The sequence below is a fragment of the Euprymna scolopes genome, chromosome 38 (assembly GCF_053919585.1).
Source record: "Euprymna scolopes isolate OS-2025 chromosome 38, ASM5391958v1, whole genome shotgun sequence".
Taxonomy (NCBI): Eukaryota; Metazoa; Mollusca; class Cephalopoda; order Sepiida; family Sepiolidae; genus Euprymna; species Euprymna scolopes.
In genome coordinates this window covers 19,174,638-19,191,699 of record NC_136519.1, presented here as the reverse complement: position 1 = coordinate 19,191,699, position 17,062 = coordinate 19,174,638, and the positions used below count along the sequence as shown (strand labels likewise).

The following is a 17,062-nucleotide window of genomic DNA, read 5'->3' as shown; positions in this document are numbered from 1 at the left end:
GAACCTCTGTGCCAACGTGATTATGTCGCATTTTTTATATGCTCTGTTGTTATATTAACAAACATTGAGCTTCTAAACAAAAACGATTGATATACACAACGAGTGAAATATAATTGTAAAAACATTTTATCGAAATAACACACACACACACACACACACACACACACACACACACATATATATATATATATATATATATATATATATATATATATATATATATATATATATATATTGGAAAGTTAAAGGAAGAGAATAAGATTAATTCTTTAATAGGAGACTTATCGGGATAATGCAAAGCTCAACAAAATGTTTTGGAGCTTATATAGCAGTCAACAAAGAAAGAAAATGACGATATAAAACTATACTATATGTGTGTGGCTTCCTTTAGTCTTGACAGACCACGGATACCCATTGTAAGGGTGCCTGTGCGTGAAATTTGTGTGGCAAGAGTTGCGCAGTCTCCAACCACACCTCTCTTAAATCAACATTGTTGCATACCAGTGGCAAGTTGAGGTACGGGACGACTGGAAACAATGCCGAGATGAGCGGAGAGCACATACAGCGCCTAGAATTCCCAAATGGTCACCCATCTGGTACTAGCCAGGCTCAACGTTGCTTAACTTCGGTAATCTTGCGAGAACTGGTGTGTCAACGTGATTATGCCGTATATACGGTATACTATATACTAATATATATATTTATTTCATTATTCATTCAATAAGGTTATACATCAATTAGGGGTGTAGGGTAAGTGAGAACCTTTATAGCATGGTATTTCGAAGTCTAATGCTTCTCATCAGAAGAGGAGAGAGAATGCTACGGCATAATTATGTTAGATCACCAGAGTTAAGCGGCATTGAGTCTAGTCAATACTAGATGGGTGACATTTGTGAATAGCAGGTGCTATATATGCTCTCCGCTTTCCTTAGCATTGTTTCCGGTCGTTGACTTCTCCTTGCTACTTGATTCAAGCAGTATTGATTCATGATAGATGTGGTTAAGGGTTGAGCAACCCTTGCTTCACAATTACACGCGTAACTATTATTACATGAGTTATCCATTGTCTCTGATAGTGCAATATTATTTCTATATATATGGGATGGATACATACTATCCCTTAGATAAATACAGGTGAAATAGCAATCAAGAAAACCATTAAAAATTATATCAAACAAATATAAAAGCTGTGGGGCTCAGGGGAAAGATCTGAGCATCCTGATCGGCAGGAGCGCTTTTGATGATCACCGTGGGGAACACGGTTGGCACCGTGCCAATACTGGCTCTCCTTATTTAAGACGGCAAAATACAACGGATCAAATTGAAATTAATTAATAATTTCCACGCTTTACCAGAATACAGCAAACCTTATTATAAATTTTTCTACTGTCTGTCTGTCTGTGTGTGTGCGATGCAGTTTATCTCAGCCTACAGGCAACCCACCCAGGCAAGTTAGGTAGACAAATGAAGCTTATGACCCAGCGGATGTTTTAGTGATATTTATATCCATGTTTGGTGTATGTAAATGCAAAAAGAATGCAACAAAATAACGATTTACTAAACAACGTTTTATTTACTGGATATATTTCCGGTAGTCACCGGAAGTTATTATCTCCCTTAATAAGTTCGATTTACTGTCTGTCTATGTGTGTGTGTGACGCGGTTTATCTCGGTCTACAGGCAACCCACCCAGGCAAGTAAGGTACCGAAATGAACCCAGCGGATGTTTTAGTGATATTTATATCCATGTTTGGTGTATGGAAATGAAAAAAAAATGCAAAAAAGTAACGATTTAAGAATCAGATCAACACTTAAATAATATGGTAGTAAAAATCTATACTATAAAAGGAACTTTGCGTGTCTCTTAGTTCATTCCTTATGGACTCAAAAATGATTGTGGGGGTCTTTATGAAATATTAAATGTAGGTACTTTATGTGCCTGGCAGTGTTCTTAGATAGGTTTTGTGTCGGAATGTCTTAGATGAGTATAGATAATCGAAATAATCCGATGAAAGAAGGAACTGGATTCGAACTTGGGATATTGAGATCGTCCGTCCTTGCCATTAACCACTACACCACCATCATCTCCCAGTTAGACTAGTTATAAAATATTATTATAAAAACAACAGCAGCATAAAAAGGCCTCCTTTAAGCGCACAGAACATAATCTCAGAGTTATGCCATCGATTTTCCAAACTAGTTGATTGTTAGATAATTTTATTCTGAAGCATATATATGTCGCGCGTGTGTGTGTATATATATATATATATATATATATATATATATATATATATATATATATATATATATATATAAGTATTTATCTTAAATATAAGTCATTGGTTACTCGCTTAGAGTATTAAAAACATGTGTCAAGATTTTTATCCTCTTCTGTCGAAGGGTATCAAGTGACACAAGTTGTAATGCGCATGAAAAATACGTAAGAATATGGCCACTGGCTCAGTAACAAAATTGGTAGTGATATAGATCTTCGTGGTCATTCCATTCTGCAGTTGTAACGTAGTACACTCGTTTACACAGGTGTTAACGCGTAGACACCTGGGACCCAACACGTTGTAGCAGAGTACGTCGCAAGGAACATAGGACAAATAATAACTTCACTCCTTTTTTTTTCGCTATGATATTTATTTTCGGGTACTTTCCCGAATAAAACATTATCGTGCTCCTTCTCACTGACCTCTCTCCTCGCGAACGTCTTCCGTTCTGTGCTCACGTTTTTTATGGTCTTTTTCTTTTTCTTACGGTGACATAATTTCGCACACGGATCGGCATTTGCATGCAACCACTAATTCTCTGTTACACAGCCAGGCATGACTTGAAGGCATTTACTGAAGGGGGCATAAATGGTTTGGAAACTTAGTCCATTGCAAACAAGCAGGAGTAACTCTGCTAGAGAAGAATTAGTCACGGGAGCCAGGATGGTGCTGGATCTGCATCTTCAGGTTGTGCCCTCTGCTGGATGGGTTTAGGGTTGGAGCAAACAGGCAGTTGCCAATGTTGGCGCAACCTCTTTTATGGCGGACGTTATCGAAACCCTAATATTGTAGGCCTGTATTATATCGGCACATTGTCTGCGGAATTCACGAGGTTGAGACCGGCGAAGAGTTCGAGGTAGGGCAAATTGAGGATGTCCTGTACACTTCTTGTTGCTCGATACAATGCACTCCTGGGCTCATTAATCGATCATTATTGATTTTTAAAAACACAATAAGCGCAAGGGGCTGTATTAAGCTTAATTTAATTTATGCAAAAAATGGTAAAAAGGAATTACAGCCATTTATTGGAATTCAGATGCCTCCAATTTGTGAAATTTTAGTCATAGGTACTTGTTGTATCCTTAAAGGGCTGGAAAGTAATAAGACAACAAGGATGAGGAATTAACAAGAATATAGATTTACATTGCTTCTGTATTTGTTGCGACTTTCCTCCTAGAACTGTATAGAACCATACACCAGCCCGACAGAACCAAAGTCTCAGTTTGATTGAGTGCCGAAGACATATTTTCGATTTCCGTAGTTTCTAAATTTACATAGACGCACACACAGACAAAAAGCTGCTATTTATATAATAACTTTGCAGAAGAGCCACCCGGTGTTGTCCGGAGCAAAGGAATAACCTATTTCTAATAAAACTACTTTCTCTATTAGTATTCCAAACTTTTTCTTCACACCCCCTTTTTATCCTTGGCTCAGACCATTCCTTACTATCTGGATACACACGAATTTTCTTTCTATGATAAATTCCTGAAGTTATATGTTGGATTTTCTTTTCAAATTAGTACATAATAACACTGACCCCGCCTCTCCTGACGAAACTTGACCTAGTCAACCTCTAAAGAATCAATATTTTTTCTGAACTTTATATATTATTCATCCAAGACATCGCTGATAAAAATATACCATTTTTGTGAATGCTTGTTTTGTAGTTTTTTACTTTTGGCGGACATACAAACATGCACACATATATACAGGCAACTGATCTTTATATAATAGACTATCAGGTTTACCCGGCGTTGCCCAAGATCGAAGAGATAAAGTTACGTATGAAAACACCTGTTATTCTTAGTATATTGAGACCTTTTTGATGACTATATATCACTTTCTAACATACTTGCTTTTTCTAGGATATTGAACACTCTTTCATTACTGTATACGACTTACTAGACATGATATTGTATTATTAGTATTATGACCACCAGGCAACGTCGGGTATATTTTCTTGCATGAAATAGTATAACAAAATACTGACATTCTTTTCCCCGAGTGACACAGCCTTTAAACGTACTTGCTCAATCAAGGATACTGGACATTTTAAATACGGTCTTTCCTCTTAGACAGGGTACAAAAGTAGCTTTATCTCCTATCTTATCCCCGCAATATTGTGTTAATTTTACAAGTACTTCCACGGAATATGCTTCGACGAACTTACTGCACTTTTACCCCTTCGACAAACCTAACTAACAGCAAAATCCTGCCCCTTCACTGTAGAGGTCCCCAGATGCCGAAAACTTTCTGTTGTAATAGCTGCTTTCCTCACACTTTCTACTGCAATAGCTTCTTTCCTCAAAACTTTCTACTGTATAACTTCTTTCCACAAAAATTTCTATTGTAATAGCTTCTTTCCTCACACTTCCTACTGTAATAGCTTCTTTCATCAAAACTTTCTACTGTAATAGCTTCTTTCATCAAAACTTTCTACTGTAATAGCTTCTTTCATCAAAACGCTTGCTTCTGGATTTTTTTTCTTCCTGTTTCTTCAACTGTATCAACATGGATAACTTTAAGTGTGAAGCGAACAAGCATTTTACTGCATAACTCCCACTTAGGATGTTCTCTACATCTTTTGCGAATGGGGAATAAAAGTTAGAAAAAAATCTTCATCTTTTGTCTTTAGATTTCGAATGAACCATATTTTTTTCCATTATATTGGTAACCGTAATTATCGTTTCTGGCCTCATTTATCTGAATTGCCGTCCGTTTACGAATAATTATTTTAGATGTAGACTTAGCACATTTCATTAATTATCACTTTAATAAGAAGTATTTAATTACTGGTTGGATATAGGTCAAACATATCCTAATACTTGCACTCGAAATAAGCTTCACTTTTAGAAATTGTTAATACACTCAACATTCTAAATGTTTTATGCCCATTTTATAAAAGATTCATATATTTTGCTTGAAATATTGTCCAGTGTGTATTTAAAAAAAAAAGAATTAAATTTATAAAATTGCAGAGGTGTAATGGATAATTACAAACTGAAGCAAATCAGGATATAATGGTGTAATAAGCTATGCAGATTCATCTATATATTAATATCATAGTACGTTTAGCGTACGTACGTACGTACGTGTGTCACTGTTTCCAGATTATAAATTGTTCGATCGGGAGATCCTATTTATTAGAAAGGAGTATAGAAAGAGATAACATACTACAAACATTCAATTAGTATATAGCTACGCTAATTTAATGTCCGTAATATGCCATCACCTTTTATCCTCCTTTTAAATAATCAATCTTTTGGGCCGTACGTGAAATCAAAATATACCTTCTTCTTCTTCTTCTTCTTCTTCTTCTTCTTATTCTTCTTATTCTTATTCTTCTTATTATTCTTCTCCTGGCTAGGATCCAAGGATAGTATATTTTCTGTCTAAAGGTTGGTATAATGGTATCGTGGGGTTTCTATTCGCGCCGGGTGTCCATACGATGGAAATATGTCACAGACTCCTATAAGGATATTAAATTGTTATTCTGTCACTACATTAACCAGATTACTTAGATGAATAATTTTACAGTTTTAACAAAATGCCTACAATAATACCGCAAGGTCCCCATTCACACTGAACGTCCATAGAATTGCCAACAGCAATATATTACATATGAAAGTTGCCGCTGAGAAATTTTCACATGTTCCGCTAATCTTTATTAATACAATATATATATATATATATATATATATATATATATATATATATATATATATATATATGTATATCTTTTTTAAATATTGTTTGAGGTGCATTATGTCCTTACTTACGGTAGCATGGTCGAATGAAGGATCTGTATTATAATATTTCAGAAAATCCTTCCTTCGTCAGAAGTGTTCGATTTTCAAAGGTGCGTATTGTGACTATTGTAAGAGTGAGCAATTATTTCTGATTTAATTAACACAACAGATTTGAACTAATACGTCATTTATTAATGACCGGTATGTTTTACTAGATTGATATGGGGTGAGTATTGTGTGAAGGTTGCAATAAATATGGCGTTATTTGATATAATGTATGATTTTTTTTTAATACTGAGAAATTTGACTTTTTGGCCAAGTAATTATTGGCTGTAACTAAAGTTGTAGCTCCGTCTCTCTCTTTGGATAACGACGTTGGTATGAGGGCAATTTCAGAAGACCAAATGAGAATATACCAAGAATGGAATCAGAAGATTGTGAGACGGATACGAAGAAAAACGAACATAAAAAAATAAGTGAGAAGAAGCAATGTGAATTATGTTTCATGTGATTGAACAACAGGGATAAAAATTAAAGAGTATCAAAAGAAAACATTAAAAAAATGTACAGGCAGAAATGACACAATTGTTGCTATAGTTTTGTTGGATCTCAACTGAATACGGAAATAAATAACTACAACACAAAAGAAAAATAAAACAAATATATTGAGAGCAAGAAAGTATATAAAATATTTACATAGAGCCCATTAATATAAACATGGGGGTGGCCGTCCTTGGAAAAGGTGTCGGCTGGGTAGTCCTTGACTCTCGATCTCGTTGACTCTCGGAGTCTTTGTTGGGTCTCTTGTTTAGTCTCTGCCGTCTTTACGGTGCCAACCATATTTATATGGTTGACATTTCACGTTTTTGAAAAAAAAAAAAAAAAAAAAAAACATAAACATTTTTTATTGGAATTTTTTTAGATGAGTAATTTGTGTATTTATTTATTTTTTTAATTTATTTATTTATTTTTTGTTTGTTTATTTATTTATTTATTTGTTTATGTATTTGCGGATTGTTATCCTCATCTTTATTGTTGTTGTTGTTGTTGTTTCATCACGTTTCGGCCAACTCATCCTCTGGCCTTCCTCAGGTGATTAACCGCGACGGGATAGGAATACTAAATCTTGTAACTGCATCCTCAGTAATTACTGACTTCGATAGTTATTATTGTCTGATTACGTTTTGGCTAGCTAAACCTTTGGCCTGATTTGGGTAGGATTGAAACCGTTATCTTCAGACAATGCTCACCTGGAACCGTACAGATTTAACATCTCTATCCTTTGCTCTACGGAGCCTGAAGGGCGATCAAGGTTGGATTTATTGGTTTTATGAATTCAAGCTTTTCGTTCTTATATGATCTTCGATTGTAGAGTTCGTACCGAATGATATTATAATTAGTATTATTACTATTAGATCATTATTATTATAATCACCTGGGGAAAGCCGGAGGATTAGTTGGCCGAAATGTGGTGAAAAAATAGCAGCTATGAAGATGGGGATAACAGTTCGCAAATAAATAAATAAATAAAAATAAACTGAATAATTGATGAATGCGCCAATGAGACTATCTCAATTTGTTTTGCGTGAATGCAAAACAAAAATCAAAATAATATAAGAGTGGTATTTAAAACTTGTGTGAATAAGAGGTCACAAAGTACACAAGCAAATAACGAATGACACTATAAATATCCAAACACAGGAAATTGAAAAAAATAGAATCTGTTTCTTTTCTCTTCGATCATAAAGTGGAACTGACGTGCGAATCTCTTTTCTCTCGGTTCAACTGGTGGTATTAAATCAGGCTGTCTAAAGATACTTTTTTCGGACTTAAAATGTACCAAACATTGATGCTATTGGTTTCGTTTCCTTTTGCAAATTTATGCCAAGTCAAAAACAAAATAAAACATTTTGCTTTACAAAACAAACAAACCAAACGTCATGAATAAATATTTGAAGATATAAAGAACTTGAAACGTAAAACACTTTACCAAAGTGGCCAGATTCGGCGTTCAATAACTCAAAAAGAGTTAAAACGCAATAAAACAAAACAACCAAACCAAATTCCATGAATAAATATTTCCAGATATAAAAAATTTGAAACATAAGAAACTTTACCAAAATGGCAAGAATCGGCATTAAATAACTGAAAAAAGGTTGATATGCCGTAAACCAAAACAAGCAAATTAAATATTCAAGTCCAAGGCTAGACACCAGCAAAGATAGACTTGCATATATCATTTTTGTTTACAAATACTGAGTGTGGGTGATTATTTTTTATAGAAAAAAAATATTGAAACAGAGGGGCTTCAAATATTGAGAATATTCAAATAAATAATGGAATTAATTATTAAAAAAAAAAATCAAAAATAATAACTTTCTCACAGAATAAAAGACAAATTAATTCCAAGTTCGGATGTGTTCAATTGATGAGCCAAAAAGAAGGAGAAACTCGAGTCTAGGACTTCCGGTTTATTGGCTTTCATGACTTATGTGAGCTGCGACATTGTTTGACTGTGGATATATATATATATATATATATATATATATATATATGTATATGTATGTGTGTGTGCGTGTGCGTGTGTGTGTGTGTGTGTGTGTGTGTGTGTGTGTGTGTGTGTGTGTGTGTGTGTGTGTGTGTGTGTGTGTGGACAAAGAGATATAAAGGAGTTTGTATGAGAAGGTTATACCAATGCAGGGAACCGGCTGTTGTATTGATGCAATACTAATCAGTAAATATGAACTTCCTGCTTGATATAACCAAAAAAGAGCCCATATAATGTCCTTAATCCATCCCAACTATTATCAATGAACCTGAGGTAATCTCGTCAGCATCAGGCAAAGCTAAACTTTTTGTCAAGAACTTTGCAGCTAATTCTACCCTTTGCGACAAAGGCCGCCAACCCCCAATATTTCCTCCTGTATCAGAAAACACGCTATGTGATATACGTATATCTGTACGTGATGTTGCCAAGCTAATCAAAAACCTTGATTCCAGTAATGAAACTGGCCCTGACGGTATTCCAATTATAGTACTCAAAAAACTTCAACCTGAACTAGCGCCCATACTTACAAAACTGTTTAAACGTTGTCTTAAGGAGAACAGTTTCCCATCTCCCTGGAAAATTTCATCAGTATGCCCTGTATTTAAGAATTCAGGTAATCGCTCATCCCCCTCTCAGTACAGGCCAATAAGTCTCCTGTGCATCATGAGTAAGTTGCTGGAATCTGTGTTAAATACAGAAGTAATCAACCATCTCAACAAAAATAACCTTCTTAGTGACACTCAATATGGTTTCCGTTCTACTAGATCTACAGCAGATGTGCTTACAGTTATATCGCATAAGATTAGCAAGTCTCTTGACGGAGGCAATCTTTCTACGGCAATTGCTCTTGACATATCTAAAGCCTTTAATAGGGTATGGCATAAAGGTTTACTTCATAAGATCGCTAGCTATGGTATAGCTGGAAAAGTCTTCTCAATTATTAAATCATTTCTTTCTGATAGGTTCATAAGAGTAGTAGTTGAGGGGCAAAAATCAGAGGATCACAGTATTAATGCCGGTGTCCCTCAGGGGTCCATCCTGGGCCCAACTCTTTTCCTAATCTACATTAATGATCTTCCAAATCACATCCTTACATCATTTGTAGACATTTATGCTGACGACACTACCATTTATGGTAGCACATCTAAGACAGTAAACGACCAAGTTCTCTCCAATTCTCTCTCCTCTGATCTTGAGCACGTAGTACAATGGGGAAAGGAGTGGCTGGTTACTTTAAATGCATCTAAAACCAAGCTTCTCTCTTTACATCATCAACATTGTGATCCACATCTGGCATCAATTGAAATAAATGGCTCTCGTCTTCAGGAGGCCTCAAGTTTTGACAATCTTCTGGGCTTGACCTTTACTCCTGATCTTAAATGGATCACGTACATCAAATCTGTTGCCAAGGCCGCTGGAAAAATGGTGGGATCTTTCTATCGATCCGGTAAATATCTCACTGCTCATGCTATTCTCTATCTATTTAAGAGCCAGGTACGTCCAAGGATGGAATACTGTTGCCACATCTGGGCAGGAGCTGCTAGAAAGGACTTGTCCTGCCTTGATAGAGTTCAAAATAGACTTCGTAGCCTCGTAGGAGATGTCCTTTTCTCCTCCTTGCAACCTCTATCTCACAGAAGAGATGTTGCGAGTTTGTCTCTGATGTATCGTTATTTTCATGGAAAGTGTTCGACTGAGCTTCAATCTATGGTCCCCCCTCGCCAAACTTTCACAAGAAACACTCGTCTAGCTGTAAACACTATCAATATTTTCCCCCACTCTTTACCTGTGCCTAAACCTAAACATAGATTCCATGAACAAAGCTTCTTTCTTAGAACTGCACGCCTGTGGAATTGTCTTCCGTTTTCCTGCTTTCCGGCTGACTACAATATGGTTGTGTTCAAGTCTAAGGTAAATAAGTTCTTGATGAGCCGTTCCATATAAGTTATCAAATTTACCAAATTGTCATTACTAATGATTACTATATTGACCAATTTCTACTGTACACTCTTTAACCCTTATCCTTGAGTGGCCTCTTGGCCTTGATAATGTGGTGATGCCTATGTAAAAAAAAAATTAATTGAAGAAAAACATTAAAATATCTTGAAAATAAATGAATATATTAAGTTTAAAAAATAACAAAGCCAATATGACCTTCTTTCCTTCGTCCATTTCTGTCCATACGTCATACGTCATACGTCATGCCAATACAATAGCCGGTTCCTTGCATTGTTATAGCCCTCTTATACTCTTCCATATCTATTTACCAGCAATGCTTCAAGCAAACTACATTTCTCTATTATATATATGTATATATATGTATATATGTATATATATGTATATATATGTATATATGTATATATATGTATATATATATGTATATATATGTATATGTATATATGTATATATATGCATATATATATATGTATATATATGTATATCTATATATGTATCTATATGTATATATATATGTATATCTATATATGTATATCTATCTATCTATATATATATATATATATATATATATATATATATATATATATATATATGTTAAATAGTAATTTATATATAGTAAATATGTATAAATGAAATGAATATTCGACGCATCTTGTTTGGTTTTATTTTTCAGCTCGAATTATACACATGAATGATTTGTTTTTATGATTGTTTTGTATGTATATGCATTTTTTAAATGAGCAGAAACAACTGTTCATTAATAAAATGTTTGGGGCGAAACCGAGAATGCTTTTCTGAATACATACGACTATCGCATGTTAAATAAGGAATTCTATTCCTGTTATACACTATTGAGCTACTACATAAATCTGAAAGAAATATATAAAAAATAACATATATATTTATATATGTATGTGTGTGTGTGTGTGTGTGTGTGTGTGTGTGTGTGTGTGTGGATAAAATATAGGTTAAAATAAGAAGATCAACGGGTGTTCTGTGCATGTACATGAAACATGGATGTACTCATGCACGTTTGCTTATAAATAGTCCGCAAGTGCAAAGCGGCTGTATTTATCTGTAAATAGTTCGAGTCTATACAAAATAGGGTGGAAATGTTGACTTAATATTCTGAAAATCAAAAAATATCTAAACAGATCGATGTAATGCATCGTATCAGATTCGTCCTGAATCAACTAAAAATAACAAAAAAAAAACCCAACAAATTTGTCCTTGACCAGTGTAATAGTTTTAAGCATTGTTAAGTATTCATTTTTGTCATCAGTGTGCCGTGGAAATGTAAAGAACTTAATGTGCCACCATGTAAAAAGGTTCAGAACCACTGGTTTATATATATATATATATATATATATATATATATATATATATATATATATATATATATATATATATATATTAATAAAAAGGAAAAACATAAAGAGTAAAAACAAAAATAAAATCAACGTTTCGTCCCTATTTCAGGGGACATCATCAGGATTTCTAGGCGAGAATGTACAGGAAAGCGGTCATATCACATGCGAAAGAGGAGAACTTTAGTTCTCTTTCTGTACTGGAGAGAAAAAATCATGATGAAAAGAGAATTTATATCTAGCGTGTGGAGGGGGGGTCGGGTTATATACATATATGCATTTTTTTTTTCATTTTTTTTTTGTATCAACCAGGATCTAAATCAATGTTTTGTTCATTTATTATTATATTACCTATGATTGGGGCTATATTATAAAATCCTTTTCTTTGTTTGATGGTGTTAATGTTTGAAATTAAAGCAGATTCAATAAGTCTCCGTTTTGCTCTATCTGGGATGGATTTTAAGATTTTTGCACGTCCAAAGCCGAAAGAGTGGCCATGTTCGACACAGTGGAAAAAGAGTGAATTTAAGGGGTTGGCATTTCTTATGTACATTCTCGCCTAGAAATCCTGATGATGTCCCCTGAAATGGGGACGAAACGTTGATTTTATTTTTGTTTTTACTCTTTTAGGTTTTTCCTTTTTATTCACATCACGTCTAAAGCATCGTTTATATCTTGCTTTATTTTATTCATATATATATATATATATATATATATATATATATATATATATATATATATATATATATATATGCCAACATTATATAGTGAGAGATTGGATCGATAAAATTGTCGTCATAGGAAAGATAACATGATTCAATTTTCGTTTTCTTTTTTTTTTTCTTTTTGTTGCATGACATCATGGCATCTACTAGTTAGCCAGTTTTGTACAAATCCCAAGAGCGATATGAGCCTTCTATCATGTTTGAAAGTGACACAATGTCCATTGAGCGAGATCGGAGATGCGCCGCTGTACAACTCATGCTCTCTACCGGTCCAATTTATGACAACAAGACCATTGCTAGCACTCTCAAAATGCATCGTTGGATTGCCACGAATAACAGGGACGTGCCCAGGGTGATGAAAAAGTTTCCGGCTACGGTTATGGTCTTTGGTGTGGTTTCAAGTGAGAGTAACATCATGCATCCTCATATCTTCAGAATCGCTTGAAAATCAACACCAAAGTGTACCTGGGTGTGCTGAAGAGTGTGGTGACCACCAGGCGGTTGCTGGCAGACGCTGGGTGCGGCAGCAGGCCTTGACACCAGCCAACGAATCCAAAGAGACCCAGATTTTGGCTTCAGAAGTAGTGCTACGACTTTGTACCCTTCTCTCACTAGCGCTCCTCCTCCCACGGGCTGAACCCGTTGGACTTCTTCGTTTAGTCATACGTGGAGAACATCACCAACATAACCTCCCACAACACCAAATCCAGCCTGATCTCCGCCCTCCGCCGAGTATTCACCGATTTCCTGCTAGGAAAGGCATGTTCCCAATTCTGGACCCGTATCGAGGCGGTGAATGCGACTGAGTGTTGCTACATTAGATAGAAGTCAGCTCTACTACATAATAAAGTTACCTGAATTGATATTTTCAATAAACGTTTTAAAATAAAGCTACAGCGTTGTTTTATACAGGTGCCTTTAGGTATCATGCGTAAACAGACCATAATCTCTTTCTCTTTCAAAGAGATTCATCCTCCTGGTTCCTTTCAGATTACTACACACAAAAAAAAATCGTCGACATCTTCACATAGAGATTTGTTTACATTTTTAAAAATTGTTTTACTAGTGCTCAAAAATGTGATGTAAAATTTGAAATACATATTTTTTAAACAAATGAGTCTAGGTAATGGTAAATAAAAATTATTGATTGTGCATTTTCGGTTGTGTTTTTATTTCGTCTTTTTGTTCGATTTGTGGAAGAGGGTTGAAAGAAGAAGAAGAAGAAAATATTTTATCTTGTGTCACCGCCTTTTGAGTATCGTGTTCTTGCAGTTGGTAATCATTGTTTTTCGAGAGACGCGAGTAAAAATTAAAAATAACAAATAAAGATGAATGTACAAAATGTTTGAAGACTTTTTCAATTTTTACCCACTTTTTTTACCCTTAAAAACAATTTTAACTGGTTTTGACCCATTTTTGACCCCTTAAAAACTATTTTAACTGGTTTTGACCCATTTTTTTGACCCCTTAAAAACTATTTTAACTGGTTTTGACCCATTTTTTTAGACCCCTTAAAAACTATTTTAACTGGTTTTGACCCATTTTTAAACCCCTTAAAAACTATTTTAACTGGTTTTGACCCATTTTTAGACCCCTTAAAAACTATTTTAACTGGTTTTGACCCATTTTTGACCCCTTAAAAACTATTTTAACTGGTTTTGACCCATTTTGACCCCTTAAAAACTATTTTAACTGATTTTGACCCATTTTTTGACCCCTTAAAAACTATTTTAACTGGTTTTGACCCATTTTTTTTACCCCTCAAAAACTATTTTAACCAGCTAAAGATTCGTAAAAGAACGGCCTATTAAAAAAATCCAATCATTTTAGGCCCCTAGCACCGCTCTGCGACTTTTAGTTTCGGAGAAGATAGAGTTTGAAAATATGGAGACAGACAGAAAAACTCACAGAAAAACCGACAGACAGACCTATAGTCTTTTATATATTAGATTAAATTCATTACGTATTGGCTGCATTTTAACCCTTTTCTTTCTTTTCTTCTGATTTATTTACAACATAATGACCCTGTTTACCATTATGATCGTCCGACACTTACGCTATATAGGGGAATATTCCTGTGCATCCCCTAAGTCGGTATCCGAAACCAGCCATCCCATGCCTATATTGGACAGAAAAAAAATACGTTTTTTTTTTTTTTAATATTTGAGCAACTTCATATTTTTTTTTAATACAGCGAAGGGCCTAAACATTTCCGCAATAGACTACTTAAGATGTGAATCTTCTTCTAATTAGTAAAATAATTTACCGCTTACGTAAACATCCATTTCTATAGCTCTTTAAAATTTGGATCTTATGATGACCATCAGCTTAAAAATTCATTTTACTTAATATACGGTTTTTTGGAGGGTTTTTTTTTTTTTTACTTAATATATTGTCGCATAAGCAATGCTGGACGATGTCAGATAACCTTGCTAACCTGGGATAAATTGGTTGTTTCAAATAAAATTCTAGTTGAAATAAATGTTTTTATAAATATAAACTAGAAAGATAATATTTAGAGAAATAGTACAAAATATGATGGGCTTTAGAACGAGTAAATTAATAACAATAATTTAAAAATAAGTCTGACCTCTAGCAATCTGACGTAGTCTGACGTAGAGGTCACTTAAAATGACGTGGATCTTAGAATTAGACGTGGGGATCGAGTTAGTTTGTGGAGTTTGGTTTTTAAAACTGACAAGAAAAGTGGGCTTCTCCGAACGACCAGGAGGCGAGTCGAATCCAACAGACTGGTAATGTGAATAAGAACGATGCTTGCAACTTTGAGAAGAAAGGGACTACCGGAATTGTTGATCTTTTTCGTCGGAAAAGCTAAAGGTCTTTATTACAGGTTCCATGGTCCAAACAGGTGAACCCAGAACCAGCTGAATTAAACCTATCCAACAAGAAGGTATTGTCCCTTTTAATGTTTTGCAATCTGCATATGCTTTGTTGGCAGTCTCTTAAATGTTATACATATATGTTGACATGACCACTGGAGATCAATATACAAATATATATAGTTATTATGCACACAAAAACCCAAATATATCTACCGACGTTTCAACCCTCTCTATATTACAGTATTGCTTTGTAAATTCTTAAGGAAAACAAATAAAAAACATACAATGCATTCAAATTGCATCTCGGGTCATAACATGATATATACATTCCTAGACAATAAAACATATTTCTAGTTTTTAATTGAAAAAATAAATTCCGAATGTTTTGTCTAAAACTGGGGAAAACAGGGCCTGTCCGTTGTCTGTAAGTAAAAAAGTTTAATTTCACAAACCCTAAAAACAAAATAACATTTCAATTTTTTTATATAAACATGTTCAGAAAAATTCTCCCGACCTAACAAAAACCTGTACAGGTTTTATCAGTATTTCTATGGCAAGTGCTCGTCTGAGATCCAATCTCTGGTCCTCCCCTCCCCTCGCCAATCTTTCACGAAAAAAATCCATCTAGCTGAAACCACTGTTAATAATTTTCTTCACTCTTTGACTGTGCCTAAGTCAAAACGTAGATTCCATGAACAAAGCTTTTTTTCTAAGAACTGCACGCCTGTGGAACTCTCTTCCGTTTGCCTGTTTCCAAGCTTACTACAACTTGGTTGTCTTCAAGTCCAACATAAACAAATTCTTGATGAACCGCCCCCTTGAGTAATCACATCTACCAAATTTCCATTACTAACGATTACTGCAATAATATCCCATTGATTACTGTACACTCAATAGCCCTTATTCTCGAGTGGCCTCCGGGTTTTCATAAGTGGTGACTCCTATGTAAAAAAAAATGCCTGTCAACATTCTCATAACAATTGCGAGTGTAAAAAAAATCATTCAACAACAAAATTCTTTTTTCGACCGAGTACACAAAAGCAAGCATTTCTCTGTGCTCAAAAAGCAGTTTCACACGCCGAAAGGTGCGCTGGTCGACGATTATCGTGATTGTGAGTAATATTTGTAAAAATAGAATGTCATAAAGAATATTACCATAGCACAATAAATATTTACAGATGAAATTATTTATGTTAAAATGGTGTAATAGAAAAGAATGTTATAACACAAACAAAATAAGTGACGAAAGTAGATCATTCGAATTATGTCTTTGGTCGTGTGGAGTTAATGACATAACGAGAGAGTGTTAAAGACGCATATCAGTTAGTCAAGAGGTGCTGATAAGAGACAGAAAATATGCTTCTCCATTGCCCGACGTAAAACCTCACAGACTGTCATTTGTCCTTCAATGGTATAATTGTTATATGTCCTGCTTAAACAATCACTAGACGATCAATAGGCACCTTCATATCTAGATGATCAAATATCTATATAGACATCAATAAGCACATAATATATATACATATATATATATATATATATATATATATATATATATATATATATATATATACACCCTTATGTTATACCACTAG

At 34.5% G+C, this 17,062-nt stretch overlaps 1 protein-coding gene and 1 pseudogene across 1 annotated transcript in view; one reads left to right on the top strand and one right to left on the bottom strand.

Moving 5' to 3' along the window:
* The window catches only part of LOC145263083 (DBH-like monooxygenase protein 1), a 414,483-nt gene that overhangs the window by 292,319 nt on the left and 105,102 nt on the right, over nt 1–17,062 (top strand). The window lies entirely within an intron of this gene.
* LOC145263327 (5S ribosomal RNA) lies at nt 557–673 on the bottom strand (annotated as a pseudogene).